This window comes from Anoplophora glabripennis, unplaced genomic scaffold (assembly GCF_000390285.2).
Source record: "Anoplophora glabripennis isolate ALB-LARVAE unplaced genomic scaffold, Agla_2.0 scaffold91, whole genome shotgun sequence".
In the NCBI taxonomy this organism is placed as follows: Eukaryota; Metazoa; Arthropoda; class Insecta; order Coleoptera; family Cerambycidae; genus Anoplophora; species Anoplophora glabripennis.
This window is the reverse complement of record NW_019416224.1, coordinates 730,318-747,128: the sequence shown is the minus strand read 5'-3', so window position 1 is coordinate 747,128 and position 16,811 is coordinate 730,318. Positions and strand designations below refer to the sequence as shown.

Sequence of the window (16,811 nt, the reverse complement as noted above, 5' to 3'; positions counted from 1 at the left end):
CTTATTTATCATTAGCAAAGGTTCTTAATTTATGCCTCTTGGTTAGCGGTTGTTTTGCATTCATATTTGGGTGGTAAGAGCAACGATCGTGGGTTTCTCTGCCATGCTCTTTCCCCACAGGAGCTCTAGGTGAGCCTGGCACTCTCCTTTTATGTTTAATGGTTGTAAATGCTTTTGTTCTTTCTTTTTGTCACATGTTTAATTTGAATTGTGTGTAAATAAAGGTTAGGTGTATTTTCTCTGCTTTTGTTTTATATAATTAAACCATACATCCCCTCTACAAAGTTAGTAGCCAGTGCCTTCCGGTCAATAAAAAAATAAATACACACAACGTAGGGAGTCCTTATGACGATCACATATTTTTGGCCACAACTACGTTTACTTATTTTTTGTCGAACCTAGGGTTGTTATACTACAAGTTGGTCGCTATAAGCTACTCCCTACGTCCAATGTGTCAGAGCCAACTTCGACCACATTTTTATTTGAACGCTCGTTACTTCAATTGAAGTAGATATTGTTACAAATAATGGAATAGTATTCTATTTTTCTGCATAACTTCATCAATAAATACAACCATTCATCACAAGTGTTACATTTACGTTATATCACATATGCGTTTTTTATAAAATGGATCATTGGTCAGGAAACATTTTCATTATTATTGAAACAATAGAGCTTTGCTTGCTGTTAAACATCAGCATTTAAATGTTTGTTTCAGCAATAGGGTTTTGTTTCTACATTTTTTTTGTCGGATTTCATATTTTTCCTTCTAAGCGCTGAAAATTAAATAATTTTTATATTAGGAAAATTGTGAATTGTTCAAGGGTCACTAGAAAAATGTACCTGCAATTGACTGTGGATTCAATTTGTTCATTATTTTGTATTTAAAAAATGAGTGTTCTGAAATTGGAACACCATAGTGTCTAGTCCACGCTAATTTGTAGAATAAATAATTCATATAGGTACAATTAATATTTTGTGAAAAACAGCAATAAAAATAAATCAAAACATTAAAGTGAGCTTAGAAGTGGTAGAGATTCCGCTCTACCACTTCTAAGCCAAAGCAGCCGTTTTATAGATATTCGCTCTGAAAAATGGAAAAGAACCGATTTTTCGCCGAGCACCCTAAACTACCCTCGACTTTGAACGCCGATAGAAGAAAACCAGTGGAGATAGGTTAATAATCTATAGGACATTTGTGTAGAATTTAATAGAGAACATTTCCGTTTCTATAACTTTTTTTCCTCAGAGTGATGGTTTCGAAGAAAAACGTGAAAAACCGTAGTTAATCCCGTCCGGGGGTAGTTTTTCGTGAAAAAAGGGTGGTTGTGTCCATTATTAGGGTGGTAACTTTTCTGGTTCTTACGTCTACTCCTATAAACTATCCCTGGACAAAATATTATTTGTATATGAATTATTTCTTCTATTTGCTGGCTAATTAGCGTGGACTAATCGTGAATTTGTTGATATGACTCAACAACTGGAAGGCTCTCAGACGCAACCAGTCCTGATGTTTGCAGGAAAGTGGTTCAGCAGATCTTGAAGATTTGAAAGTACCTACTTACTATTGGTAAAGCATTAAAATATCTGCAACATGCGTTTTCATGATTGTGCATAGTAAAGCTAATGGAAAATATACTGAGAAATTATCTTTTGTTTCATTGTTAAAAAGAGAGAAAGGTAGATTTATTGACAGTAAGCGTAATCCACTACAGTTAAGGTTATGGTGTACCTATATTAGGTTTCAGTTTTTAATTTTTGCAACAGCTACTGTGTATGATAATTTAAATCGATACGAATCTAAACTGGAATTAAACAAATACTTGCTTAAATAAATATTAATTCTTATTCTAGACACGCAATTAATTATTATACATCGCGTGTTAGACTGGTAATTTGCACACAAAAGCTGAAATCATTATGCCGATTTGTATAATTATTTTAATAAATAATTCTCTTCACCAGTAGCCAGATGTCAAAATATTTTGTCTCGTTCGTAAAAGATACATTTTTTTTTGCTTCATTGTTTAATATTTTGCATCAAATTATTATAAATTTATGTAAATAGGTTATGAGAGAAGGACAAAATTGGCATTCATTTCAAGCCAACCAAATCATATTATACTCGTAATATACCTACATAGACATGAATGAGTAGATATTTATAAAAATTTGAACGCAAATGTTTGTTCATATTATGTTTAGTGAATGATTATTATTCACTACTCCGTTTGAATTAATAATTATTTTGTAGAGTAATTGGAAAAAATTAAACTTAAAATCAACTGTGAACTGTCATTAATCTAAATATTATGTCTTGTCTAAATATAAAGATATTTACAGTGCTTTGTAAACATCTTACTTAGTCATTACTAGAAAATATGCCAAACATATTTTGTTATGTGGAATTTGGTTATAAATACCGTCACATTCCATTTTGGAAAAACCAAAACTAAACTTCGAAAGTAGTAAAGTAGTTAATTTGTTAGTACGTAATTTGTTTCAGATTTTTGGAATGTCATAAAAGAAAAGAAAAATAATACCTCATCTGAACCTATGTATTTTGTAATGTCGTATGTTAATTTGAAGTATTACTTTTCAATATTAGTTTTCTAAAATATCTGTGATCCAAAGCTTTGTTTTAGATTTGACTAACATACCAAAAATTGAGTCAAACGGCGACTCTTATTTTAGTTTCATTTTATCCATTCTACAAAAAGACTTTTAAGGTGTGCGTTAGTAAAGCTGGTCTATAGTTAATTATACAATAGAATACCAACTGTTGTATTTACTGCTAATCTAATACACCTGTTTGTAGATTATGTACATATTTAAACAAAAATTTTGTGTAAGGACTCAAGCATTTTAACGGCGTCTACTGCTTAGAAGTTAATAATATTAGTAAATAAATGTTACCGTAATCAGCATATGATTCGATAACCAAGAGGAACTATCGGGCCGACCGCTTCCTGCAACTTAGCTTGGCATGCTAATATGAACTCTGTCTAACTGGTCTGCCTTTAATAAAATGTCCTTGTTTTATACTTCGAAATTTGTAAAAAATTTAAACTTGATCAGTGAATCCAAAATGTACTTTTTTATAATTTATTGTACTAGATATTATTATACAGGGTGAGTCACAAGAGGTTTTACATACTACAAGCAATAAAGAGTTCATTGTGGGAAATAGCTATTAAATGACCATTAAATACTGCTTACTCCCCTTCTCCATTAATGAACCTGGTCATTTTTAACTACACGTACAATAAAACAAGACAAAACAAATCTTCCATGTAAGTAAATATTTCGATGGACTCCAGGGTTTCCTGATTTTAACCTCGTTGATTATTTTGTTTGACGACCGCTTGAAAGAACTGATGTGTTTGGAAGTTATCAATACAATTTATTTTACTTTCCGAATTTATCTTATTTTGTATAGATTTAGTATTTCAAATTCTATTATAATGATTTTCGTTATTTACATAAAAATTTATACTTTATTTTTGTAAATTTATAGACGTATAAGAAATTTTAAATATGTAATCTTTATTTAATTTTTTAAATTCTTTTAATTGTGCCTCCTGTTGAAGTAAGATATTTTTCTAAAGATAAAAAATTGAAACTTAGAAAAAAATGATAGTATTAATACAATTGAAGCCAAAACTATTTACTTTCTGTAGTTCCATTGAATGTATTATTTTATGTTGAATTCTCAGTTTTAGTTAAAAATCTATCAAAAATTAAGCAAAAATGTGCCAAAAACTCACAGGTTTCATTTCCCTTTTATTCAAATTTCTATTTTAATATGTTATTTTAACAAACACATACAGGGTGCATTTTTTATTGAATCATTTTAATTACATTTACAAATCGATCCTGGAATTTCTGTATGTTTGAGAATGTCGGTCACCAAATGAATTGATATTCCCCTTAGTGAAGTGTGTATACGGTAGATGTATGTAAAATTCTTCGTGATTCACCGTGTTGTAAGATATGAGTGCAACAACATTTTATACATAATCAATAATCTGATTAATAAGTAATTTGACATTTCAATTATAGCGTTAAATATTGCAAGCATTAATATTGCAAAGTGTGGCTTGTCATGAAATATGGTCAGTTCCTTGTAACGCCACTTGTGTATTTTGACTGAAAACAGTGTAATTATGCCTTTATAATAGTCAACTTCTTTCTTTGGGTAGATTATAATTTCGCAACCATGATTAGAAATGAAAGCCAATCGCACCATGTGGTCAGCCAATTATCGGATTTGTTTTCTGATTATGATTACGAATCATCAAGATCAATTATGTTAGTTGCAGATAAACAATTTCAAATTTCATGTTTTCAAAACTGGAATTGGTGACGTATGTAGTTTTAAAATTTGAATAATTGCAACTAAAGTGAAGAAGAATACTAACATTGATTTGTTCTAGCTCAGTATTCAATCTTGATTTATTTTTTTTGCAAACACAAAAACTTAATATAATAATACTTAAAATCTAAGAGTTGTTTCATCCTGATGATTATGTACATGCTAGGTGAATAAATTATCGTGCATTCACATAACCATCTGTTTATGAGAATAATGAAATTTATTTCAACGAGCATTTTTGCAGCAATGTCTGCTTGAAGTACCTACTTCTCTCAAAAACTTACAACAAATTGACAATATTTCATCATAGGGGCTCTTTAAATATTTGATTCTGAAATTCACAGGAAGGGAACATATTTTTTTGTTTAAGGTTTTGATACTCCTTAATAATAGAGGAGCGTTCATTCAAAAGCAGAGATGTAAATTTTTTACTCAGATGGATTATTTTACAGATAGGTACCCTTTGTTTTATCATACATCTTCACTATGAGTTCAAGCAACAACGCACATCTCCGATTGTGAGTTTATAAATAATTAGACGTCCATAAATCCGTCTTCGTGAACCATTTTTTTAAATAGAGCATTTTTGGAAGAAAAAAAAAACAGGTTTTGCTCGAATTTCTCTTCTCATTTGGTCTTCTCTACAATGGAGCACATATCGTTTTATTCATCCTTCTCTAAGATCTACATGGGGAAAAGGAAAAGCAAGTGCTTGATGGTTGTATGTTTGGTAGTCGTTTAAGTTAGTAAATCCGTTATTTCCTTCCATCAAAAAAAGTATATTTTAACACTGTACACTGCTCCCATTTCGAGCGTGAATTTCCAAACATTTCCAGCATTCTCCGTACATACTTAGCCTTATTATTTTTCTTATTTATCAGATTATTACACTTGAAGGATGCTTTGGGATGGCAGGGATTTAGGAATGATGAAGTTAAAGACACCTTGCAAAATATACACATTCATGTAGCCAAACTGCGATAATGTTACAAACAACAAATCAGACTGCGACCATTTGTAACCCTTTGAAATTGATATTGTAATAATAACGAACTTTAATTGGACAGCGTTAGAAAATAATTATCCTCTGGATAGCAGAAGGTATGCTGACACCATCCCAGTTGGTGTTTCGCCAGGAAAAATGCCACACTGGACGGTAGGTGTTATAGCCTTGAGGAAGGTTTACTATCGAGTTCTAAATAGAAACAATAAATTAAATAAAAACAGTTTTAACGCAAAGAAAACGTCAGCTATAAAAAAAGATCATTAATCCGACAGATTACTGCTTCTACGAAGTTCTGTAAATCCTGACAGCCTAAAATATCTTTTTACCTTTTTACCTAATCCTTCTCTCATATTTGATTTCGGACCTTAATAACTTTTTTTATTCACTATTTGACAATATTTCTGACAATAACAAAATAGTAAAAATAAGATAAATACTAATTAATTTATTATTTTATGTTGTATTACAATTTAGTCCGTTCGCGACAGCTTTCCGACGGTATTCTAAAAAAATAACTCGAAAATAAAATAAAACGAGTATAAAATTTTGAATGTATCTGCTGTCTTTACCCACGACGGCTTTCTCTCACTATAGTCGACTAGAGACTGTCACCCTTGTGCGTTATATCCTTGAAATAAATTTGGAAGGGTAAAGACTTAGAATGATGATGGGATTAAGCTACAACCAAAAACATTCCTTTCTCAATTAAAAATGTGCAGCCTGTGGGTGGTGTATCGAAAGAAATTTCCATTGCGGAAATAAACGACATGTAATAATATGTACGTCTGAGTTATATGTTTCAAAATGTGTCAAGTTTACTTTTTGAAATATCTCGTAGTTACATTGAAACTTTGATAATAAGTGAGTGTTATTCCAATTTTATATGTTCTTTCCGTCAATGTGGTAAAATTTAATGTTTTTGTGCACTTGAAGAACACTGAGAAGGCAAATATTTAAAACCAGATTAAAAAACCTTAGAAATTAATCGGTAGTGTTAAAAATAGGCAGTATAAACTTTCATAGCGTTCTGTCGCCACCGCTGGGTCCAAGATTACAGAGGAAAATTGTGAACCTTAACATTTTGGATATTTTTATTTATAAGGATCTGTCGATGTGTAAGTGTGCAGAAAAAGGGACAAATTGTTACAATGACGTGGTAGAATGTTGTTGATATGTACATAAGGAGAAGGAATTGGAGTGGACTTTAAATACTAAATACATACATACACATCATACAGGTTCGGAATGTACCAATGGTCCATCTGCCGTTACGTGAGAGCGATAAAATAAGACATAGAAATCCATGCGATAGAGAAGGATGGCTATAATGAAGGCGTCTCATAGTCACCGCCCGTTTCGCCCTTCCACAAATAAGATCCACTTCTTATTTGTGGAAGGGCGAAATGGGCGGTGACTATTAGACGCCTTCATTATAGCCATCTTTCTCTATCGCACGGATTTCTATGACTTTATCGCTCTCACGTAACGGCAGATGGACCATCGGTACTTTCCGACCCTGTATATAGTAAAAAGAAAAGTAATAAGATATCGACAAATAGATACGCAAGCGAAACAATTATATGAGTGCAATATATATATATATATATTTAAACTGACAGACAGCGATTTGAGAGGAAACGGTAGGGCGTTGTAAATTTTTGGTATATTGTAACTGAACGATCTTTCAAATGTTGCAGTTTTATGTGAAGGAGGGGTTAAATTACCTTTAAATCTGGTATTCAAATTATGAACGTTAGTTCGGAATCAGATTTTATTGTACAAATATTGGGGGGATTTATTTAAAATGATACTCATAGAGAGAGAGAGAGTAGCACTGTGATGTAGACGGGTGTTTTTCATATCCAACCATTTTGTATTCATTAGCTTGTGTCTTACTAATTCTCTTTCTAATACCATATATAAATCTAAGGCAGTAATTTTGAATTTTCTGAATTCGTTGAAATGTCGCCTGAGCTAAACATGGACCATAAACAGTATCACCGTAATTAAACACGGATAAAACCAAAGACTGGCAAAGTAAAATTTTTAGTTTTTCACTTAAGATATGTCTGGATTTGTATAATATTTTTAAATTAATAATGTATTTTTTTACACAGTTTGATATATGTTTATTGAATCTAAGGTCGCTATCAATAGTAAGACCCAAAACTTTAACTTCATTTCTAACTTCTAACTGAACATTATCAACAGTTACATTCGGGTAATAGTTGGACATATTTTACCCGACTAGCAAAAAGCAAAGTAACACATTTTGTGGGGTTTAAACGTAACGAGTGCTCAAGTGAAATTCGACGAAGTGTTTCGAGTTCACTATTAATTATAATACAGCTATTTTAAATATCATTAGGATGAAACGAATAGAATAGTTGAGTATCATCTGCATACATTTGAATTTTACAGTGCTTTAGAAAATTAGGGAACAAGGATGTATACAATGAGAACAACGTAGGTCCCAATATGGATCCTTGAGGCACTCCACAATTAGTATTAATTTAATTCGAAATATCGTTTTTAAGTAGTACCTTTGTTGTCTACCTACTAAATAGTTGGAAATAAATTGTGCTGCAGATATATCAAAACCAGCAAACATTAAAATGTTTTCAAAAATGTCATGACTAATTGTGTCAAATGCTTTCGAATAGCCGAGTAAAACTAAAATTCAACATAATCCAGAATCTATAGCCCTAAAAATATGGTCTGTGACATTTAATAAAGCAGTAGAATAACTATGTACCTCTCGAAAACCAGACTGTTCAAGTATGTTATTAATAGTTAGATCATTCATAATTTGATCTTTTACAATGTACTCTAATATTTTACATAAAGCAGGAAGAATAGAAATAGGTCTTAAATCTATTAGTTCTCTGAGTGTGTTTTTTTTTTTTGGAAGAGGAATAACATTCGATATTCTCCAAGCATGGGGATAAACTGAAAATTCCAAGCTATAATTTATTATGTGACAAATGTATTTTAAAAGAAAAAGGCAGCACAAAACAATGAAATCTATATGTATTTCGTCAGAACCAATTGCATTAGATTTGACCTTAAGTAAATACTTAAATACTTCACATTCAGTATTTAAGTTTTGAGGATATGTTTTCAGGGATGGTTTGTGATTCTGGATATAGGTGGTAGAAATACAGGGTGGTATATTTTATCGTTTTCGAGCAACAGGGCGACTCTTTTTTCGTCAAATTGGGATAACCCTATATTTCTCTTTTTGCACTAGATGTTGTAAAATAGTTTAAATATTCTACAGGCACTTTTCTGAAAAGCTTTCTACAGATTTTGTATAAATACATAAAATCGTTTATTTACAAGTAATGGAGGTGTTTTATTTTTACGTTCATTTTCAAATTGTCGGAGGTTTGCTTGGTAGCGAATTCTGTAAATTTTGTACTTTGTTTCTGTCTATGTGGTAAAATCTCACATGTTTTCAACAGTTTCTGTACATCCTTGCTCTTCTGATTATCATGCTTTTAGATCCTTGAAGAACACTCTGAGGAGGCAAATATTTAAAAAATTATGGCCATATTTAAGAAACGTTACCAAATGTTTCTCTGTTATAAAAGAAAGCAAGCGTGCAATGCACTGCAATTATTGTAATTGCATAGAAAGATGACATTATCTTTTCCATCTTAATTGAATTGTACACTTCAAAATATTAAATTGGATTTTTGAAACATGATTCTATTGGCTTTAAGTGAGAGTTACTCACGTCGAATTATCGGCCACCCTGTCCACCTTACCCCCTCGCAAATAGGAAATTCCAGTTGCGTGTCTTCTTTCCGTCTTGGTGGTGACGGAGCGTCTCGGGCTGTGCTCCTCCATGGGCCGACCGGCGGGGCTTTCCGTAATTAGTTGGGGTCGAGCGCGGAGGAGCAGCGAGCGGCGGCGGCGGCGATATATACGCGTACATATCGGGGGGGTTGTAGGAATTGCGCAACTCCTGCCGCGTCCGTCCATCCGCTTCCCGTCGCCCCCCTCCGCGCCGCCCCCCCGGGGCTTGCGCGATCCGCGAATACGAAGCGCGACGCCTCGACTCCGCGACCAGACAGTCCCTCGCTATCGCCTGAACGCTTAGCTTGCCCGCCGAAGCTTTCTCAGAATCAGTGTGTCTGTTCCGAGGCGTGCACTATTATTACATACAATAGCCTCCTCTATACTTGTACTATCATACAATATACAACTCTGTGTGTATACCGCGTCTTCACTGCGAGGTGTACTAATATTGTTGGACGTCGCGGCGCCTATTCCTATTTAAATAAATAAAACATCTGAACTGTGGTGTGTGTGTTGTATTTGGAACTGCTACGAGAACTGCGGACTAACGACGACAGCGTGCCACTCGATCGGGAGTCGGGAGTTTTTTCCATACTGTTGTCGAAGCTCGATTTTTAATCGAAGTGTTTGTTCCCTCCTCCAATAAACTTGTGACATTGGATTTTTTGGTATTTTTCTCTCTGCCCAAGACGGCGCTATCAGCCTATTGAAATATTTTGAATGTGAGTGCAAGATTTTATTTTTTGTCGACGTAATGTACACATTTTGTTTTTAAACCGAATAAGAGAACTAAAAATAGTCATTCGACTTCAATATTTCCGCCGGTTTTCGGCGTCTAACTTAACACAGCGATTTGAACACCGATTGTGGTGCTTTCGTAAAGTTTTAATACTATTGGTCAAACACCATACGAGGTATTCATAGTTTTCTTTACTTACATCGAAAGCGACATAGTCGTCTGCCTACTTTCAGTTATTTCGACCAATTACAGCTCTCCATTTCGAACGAGCGTTGTAGGTCTTATTGGTTCAAATATTGTTGCACCAAAAGAGTTAAGAAATGATGCATATGTTGTGTAGTATCTTGCAAATAATATTTTCCTGTTTACCGGTAATGTAACCTACCTGTTCAAAGTCCAAATTTAGTTTTCTCAAATTTTTTTAAAGAGAAATATTGTACTGGTTTCCTTTATTACGCATACCTACCATGTTTCTTAGTTTGCTGGTTGTGACATCATTTTTGTACGATTCTGTTGACTTTCGTTGTTATCATGTGAATAAGAGGATTACTTTTCAGATAAACAGTTATATGCAAAAGATAAGAAAGATAAGTATTAAATTGACTTACCATTCTGTACTAATAGAAATAACATTTGTCTCCATTACATATAAAAATGGGAATTATCTCGTTACCTATTTATTTATTTTGTCTTATGTTTGTAAAAATTTTGGCTGGTTGGATAAAGAAAGATGATGTAGACATTATGTAGTTGAGAGGAAATTAGTGTAACTTTTGGTTTTACAATTTAGTAACGCAAAAAAACACACTTAGTTAATTCGATTTTTTATACAAGAGCTTGAGAGCGCTCAAATGCGGTAAATAATTTTAGATCTTTTCTGTTTTTCTAGAGAGGAAATAAATATTACGGAAACGCCACCTATTGAAGGCATATAATTTTTTTTATATTTTCATTAGGTAATATTTTTGCTTATGTAAAAAATCGACAGACAAATATTTCTTATACCTGCAAGGGAAATTTTTTTTCAGACATCGGAAGTGGCAGAAATTAAATTCAACTTTTGACACAAGAAACTAGAATAAAATGTTGCAAGAACACTTCTTATTGGTGAATTTGAAGCATTTTATAGAACAAGTACTGCATTTTAGAATATTTTTTTGCAATACCAATACCAAAGTTGGTAAAAAATGAAACAGATGCTTACAAATAAAACTAGAGTTCCCTTTTCCTTTATCTCGTAATGTTTCATTTTTTATCGCGTTGATAACTAATTTAGTTATAATTTTCTCGAGAAATTAGCCAGATATCCTGTTGACATATCTGACTTTATCTTAATTGCTTTTGTTGTAATATTTTCTGTTGCAAAGGTTTTAAAAAATAAGAAAAGATAAGACTAAACTGTGTTTATATTAATACTTATATATATACGATCGCGTTAGAAGTAGAAGATATTGGGGACAGAAATGGAAAAAATGAAACTATTTATTTGTGTTATAATTTCAGTTCATTCACTTTTTCTCGGGGTATTTTTCGACCTTTGAAACAAATTTAAATGTGTGAAAAGTATCAGTATTTTCATGAAACAATTGTTGCGTAAAAATTTCACATCAGAAAAAGCAAACAAATAAAAAATTGTGCAAAAAAGTATTCCTTTCCTTAACTTTAAATTTTTTTCCAATTAGCAAAATACCCAAATAAAGAGAGAAAAAGAAAATATATAAATAAATAACGTATAATAAAATTTTTCACATTTTAAGAAATCCGGATTTATTTTTAACATACTAAAACGCATTATCAAATTTGAACCGTCCAACAAACCTATGAATAATTCATGTTATTAGTGACACAAAAATTGTATTCCTTGATTAGTTGTTTGCCCGTGTATCAACTTTGGACAGGTGTCACTTAAAAATTTTTATCTAACAGCTCGGGATCTATAAAAGTTCTATATAAATTTCTTTACAGCCGCATGCACCTAATGGCGTCATGCTAGGAAAATTTTGTAAACATAATATATATTTTATGTGTTTGTTTTATGATGTTATTGAATATTTGCCGCTGCCATATGCAAAGTTGACATCAAAATATTCGAAACAAGAGTACGGTTTATGTGCCGTGGCATGCCAATGAATGTTTTAAATTTATTTTACTCTGAAATATTCGCTTATGCTGTAAATGCCAATAGTTCAGGACCGTTTCTAGGAGGACAAAATTTAAAAGTTAGCACTATATGCTAAGAAAAGGAAAACAAAAAAAATCCAGCTAATATATTGTACTGTAGGAGGAAACATTTCGTTAAAGTACAAAATGTGTAATTGAATTGAATAAATAAATATTAAAATAATTTGATAAAATAAACAGCAGAACGTTATTTTTTATGAAACTGCAAAATTGTAAAATAATATTTGTAGTTATATGCGTTTTGGTTTTTATATGAACGTTGGTTATTAGCTTTCCTTTCATTTTAAAATTGCTGGTATGTTATTGATTTTGTTGCATAAAACATATAATATTTTTTACTCAGAAAGACTTTCTGGTAAATATTTAAAAAAATCCAAAACTATATCTGTTTCTAGTGACGCTTGGGTAAAATATTATATTTATTCAAGGGGACAGAATACCTAGATTCTTCCCTGTAACAGTTAAATATAAGAACATTTTTCGTGCACGAACTGTAGTAAAATTCGAAATAAGATGAGCATACTTACGCCTGGTTCAGAATTGTTTGTTTTACATTTGTTAAATAATTGTAATACAGATAAACCGCATCAACAAAAATGTACGATAAAATAATATATAGCATGTCATATGGGATATTTATTTGGACATTTAATTTATATGAGGCACTTGTTTTTAATTAATGTAATTGGCCAAATTATGTCACTTATCATACACGTTATCACTGTTACTGAGATGTGCTCCAAAGAGTCCGGTAAAGAGAATGGTTGAAGTAAATGCCATTCTGTATCTTATGTTAATGTAATTCAGTTGTGCACTATTAATTGTAGTTTGCACTAAAAAATCTAGAAATGATAATTAAATTAGTTGCAGGTATTGCATTTTTATATGTATAATTAACTATGTATTTCTACAAATTGATAATAGCTGATAGCGAAAAACGTCACAATTAAAACAGCTGTTACAAATGTAGCAACAATAGGCTATGAGATTATAGGATTTTATAAGGAACTAGGACATTCAAGATATTTTATTACATGAATAGTTCAAATGGTCATTTTAGATGAAAAAACTGCGGAGTGCTATTAAATTAGAGGGTAGAAATTGGAGATAGGGGTGAAAATGCACCCATTTCAGTATTTTAATTGTAGCTCGAAAACGAAGCAAAATTTCGCTGTGATTCATAGGAAAAATTATTTAGAGAATTGAATTTCCTATCGAAATGGCTTATTTAAAAAATTTAAAAGGAAAATTTTATGCAAGAAATCGTTAATAAACAATTTTTAAAAAAAGCCAAAAATAAGTATTTTTAATTTTTTTAACATTTTTTACTAATTATTTTTAAGTAGAAGTAAGCAAAGAAAATTGTTGTACAAAAGAACTAGATAAGATTCGCTTTAAAATGATGCGTTGTCAAAAGTTTTTGGGGTAATATTGACCGAGTTGTAACCAATCAAACTTAAATATTTTTTAGATTTTCGTCGTTTTTAACATAATGGTTATAATTCTTATTATTTTTACAACAAATTAGTTCTTTGCTTACTAAAAAATTACTTCAAAAGTTTTATTTGTTAATAATAAATAAAAATTTTTACAAAGAGTTAAAAAAGTGAGAAAAATCAAAAAATCTTATTTTTTGCTTTTTTAAAATTGTTTATTAACGGTTTTTTGCATAAAATTTTTCTTTCAAATTTTTTAAATAAGCCATTTTGATGGGAAATTCAATTCTCTACAAAATTTTTCCTATGACCTGTACCGAAATTTAGCTTCGTTTTCGTGCTATATTTAAAAAAATGCAAAAATGCATCTTCACCCCTATCTTCAACTTCAACCCTCTAATTTAATAGCACCCCGCGGTTTTTTTCATGTTTAATGACCCTTCAAACAAGTATGTGATGAAAATCCTTGAACGTCTTATTTCCTTCCTTTTTTGCATAAAATGATAATCAAAATGTATAAGGGTAAACGCGACGAATATCGAAAAATTGGCTAATTGTTGAACGGCCATAGGATATCAGTCAATTTTCATCCAAACAACCTCGTTTTGAAGGAAATTTTATCTATTTTTTTTTTTTTGAAGCAATGCCTATACCTATCTACTCAAAAAAAACTAGAGGCAAAAAAGTAAAAAAATAAAAAATCGAATTTTTTGCTTTTTTCTGGAATTAACGATTTTTTGCATAACATTTTCGTTTTAAATTTTTTAAATAAGCCATTTCGATGGAAAATTCAATTTTATAAATAATTTTTCCTATGAACTATAGCGAAATTTTGCTTCGTTTTCGAGATACAATTAAAAAACTGAAAAGGCTGCATTTTTTCCCTCTTCTCAATTTTCCACCCTCTAATTTAATAGCACACCGCGGTTTTTTAATCTAAAATGGCCCTTTGTACGATTCATGCAATAAAATTGCTTGAATGTCATATTTATGTCATTTAACCCTGTTTTTTAAATATAATGAATAACTTATAATATCGGTTTTATAATGTAAATCAGATAAGTCGAACTAAAGGGTACAAACTCGCCACAAATTTTGAAGTTTGCCTTCAGAATCTAGAAGGCATTGCGATCGGCGAGCTAAGATCAGAAAAATTACTTTATGTAATAAATTGCTCCTGGCCAAACTTCTCTTAAAACTGCGGATAACGCTCTTGTCGTGTACCTACGAGTATATTTAATGGTAATAATAGTAAATCGTATTTAAAAAACAGCTCTTAAATGTTCAATAGAAAAAACAGCTCAATAATAATTTGTTTTTACATTCAAATAAGTAATTTTGCTGAAAATGTCAAATGTGACAGTCCCTCTGGTATAAATAATTCGGAGGAACAGTAATCAAGATTGATATAAGTTAGGCAGACATTTGATGGGGTAAAACAAATATTCCGATTTCCTTTTATGATTATCTTAAAGTAAAACGTTTGCGGTAACCAAAAAAATATAAATTAGGTATTCTGTTAGTTACATTATGTCAGTTCGATTAAGTAACTATTTTCTACATGCTAATATGTCTGACTCTCCAAATATTTCATGTGGGTGTATAAGATACTTTTCTTTCAGAACTTTGTAGAACTAAACATAGACAGAAACATCTAAAATGAATACTAACAAGTACCCAAAAAAATATATTGTCATAGAATTTCCTTTATCTTAAAGTTTTCCTCGAACCAAACGAAGGTTAAATCAGTGATAAAAGTTTGCAATATGTTACAAATAAATAAATAAATGTTACAAGAATATGTTACAATAAATTATAGTTTCTTCAAGTCGGTGGCTTCCCAATCGGGATACATGGCTTTTCTTTTACCACTGCGTCTTTGTTATATTGGCTTGGAAATTTATCGTGGATTACGTTTGTGGGGGAGAAATTGTTATATGGCGTAACGCTGGTGATAAACATATAAATTTACATGCATTTATCTAATTTTATTGGCAGTAAACGTCGAACTTGGTAGGATTTATTTCAAAAGCTCATTTTATACGTACAGAGGTATGCAAGGTAGTTAATTAGAATGGGAGGATGACGAGTAGGTAAAGTACGCGGTAAAAGGGTGGGCAGGTCAGAAGGAATGCTTTTAACACGGTTTTAAATGCGTTTTATAATTGAGGACGTTGGTACTTGTGCGATATATTTCTAATGAAATAATTTAGTCCAGCCTTCGCTGTACTCGAACTTTAGAGGGCTTAGCTATTTGGATCCGGGACTAAAATTTCAATGATAAATGACTGAACCTTTAAACTTCCAATCCTCTGAAGAAAGACTGTTCTCTAAAAAGTTCTTTAGGCATACATAACGGTGACAGTTCCGATATATCGGGACGTATGGCACGCCATACACTACGCCACGAGATGACTTAATGGGGACAATGGGAGTAGATAAAGACAACGAACGACAATCATAGAATGGGGTGGAGTCACTCAATAATCAGAACATTTATTCCGATTTAGGTACAAATTTACCAAATACGAGTTTATCTGCAGAATTTATTTAAGAGGTACCTATATTTGAGTGAAAGTAAGTATGTACTTAGTTTTAGTTCAAATATTATCACAAATGAGTAAAATTATCAGAATTCTCAACATTGAGTGAAGATGTGCTCAATAATTTCACTCAATGGATAGACTTTTTACCTTTATTGTTTTCACTAACACCGATTTTTTTTACAGTGTATGGATCTGATGATTGTTTCTCTTGCCCTCACTTCTGATTTGTGTCTTCACTTTGTGTATAGATGTCGTTCTGAAAGATAGTGCTTATCGGAAGACTGATTGTTGTGTATATTTCTTCCAGTATTTCTGATTATTCATTTATTTCTCTTGAGTCAGATTCTTGATGTCTATAATTACTAGATCTTCTAGAAACATTTCTATGCATTCAGGTCTGGCCATATTTTTATTTTCGATGCAAAATTCGTAAATTATATAAATATTTCACCACACCTAATAATTCTGACTCCGCCCGATGGCATACAGAGTATTAGCCATGGCCTGGAATTGCAGTAGCAGTGTTGCCATACGTACAGTAATTACCCTATTTGTACGATATTTTTTTTTTTTACAAGAATGATAAGAGATTTTGAGACCATACTAAACCATTCCAACTTTATTACAAATTATTTATAACCTTTAGTAAAAACTAAAATGGTATTGTAAAATAAAATGAGTGGTAATTCTTAAGCAAAATAATGAATTATTTGTAAATGCTTAT

General features: G+C 31.7%; 1 protein-coding gene across 14 annotated transcripts in view; it reads left to right on the top strand.

The window, feature by feature from the left end:
* The window catches only part of LOC108904398 (muscleblind-like protein 1), a 771,591-nt gene that overhangs the window by 212,305 nt on the left and 542,475 nt on the right, over nt 1–16,811 (top strand). For 11 of the 14 annotated variants that reach the window (XM_018706944.1, XM_018706937.1, XM_018706936.1 and 8 more), the window contains exon 1: nt 9,464–9,907. The exons of the other annotated variants lie outside the window; for them this stretch is intronic. The gene's annotated coding sequence lies outside the window, so the exon portion shown is untranslated. Of the gene's footprint in view, nt 1–9,463; nt 9,908–16,811 lie in introns of those variants that run through there. 14 annotated transcript variants of the gene reach the window in all.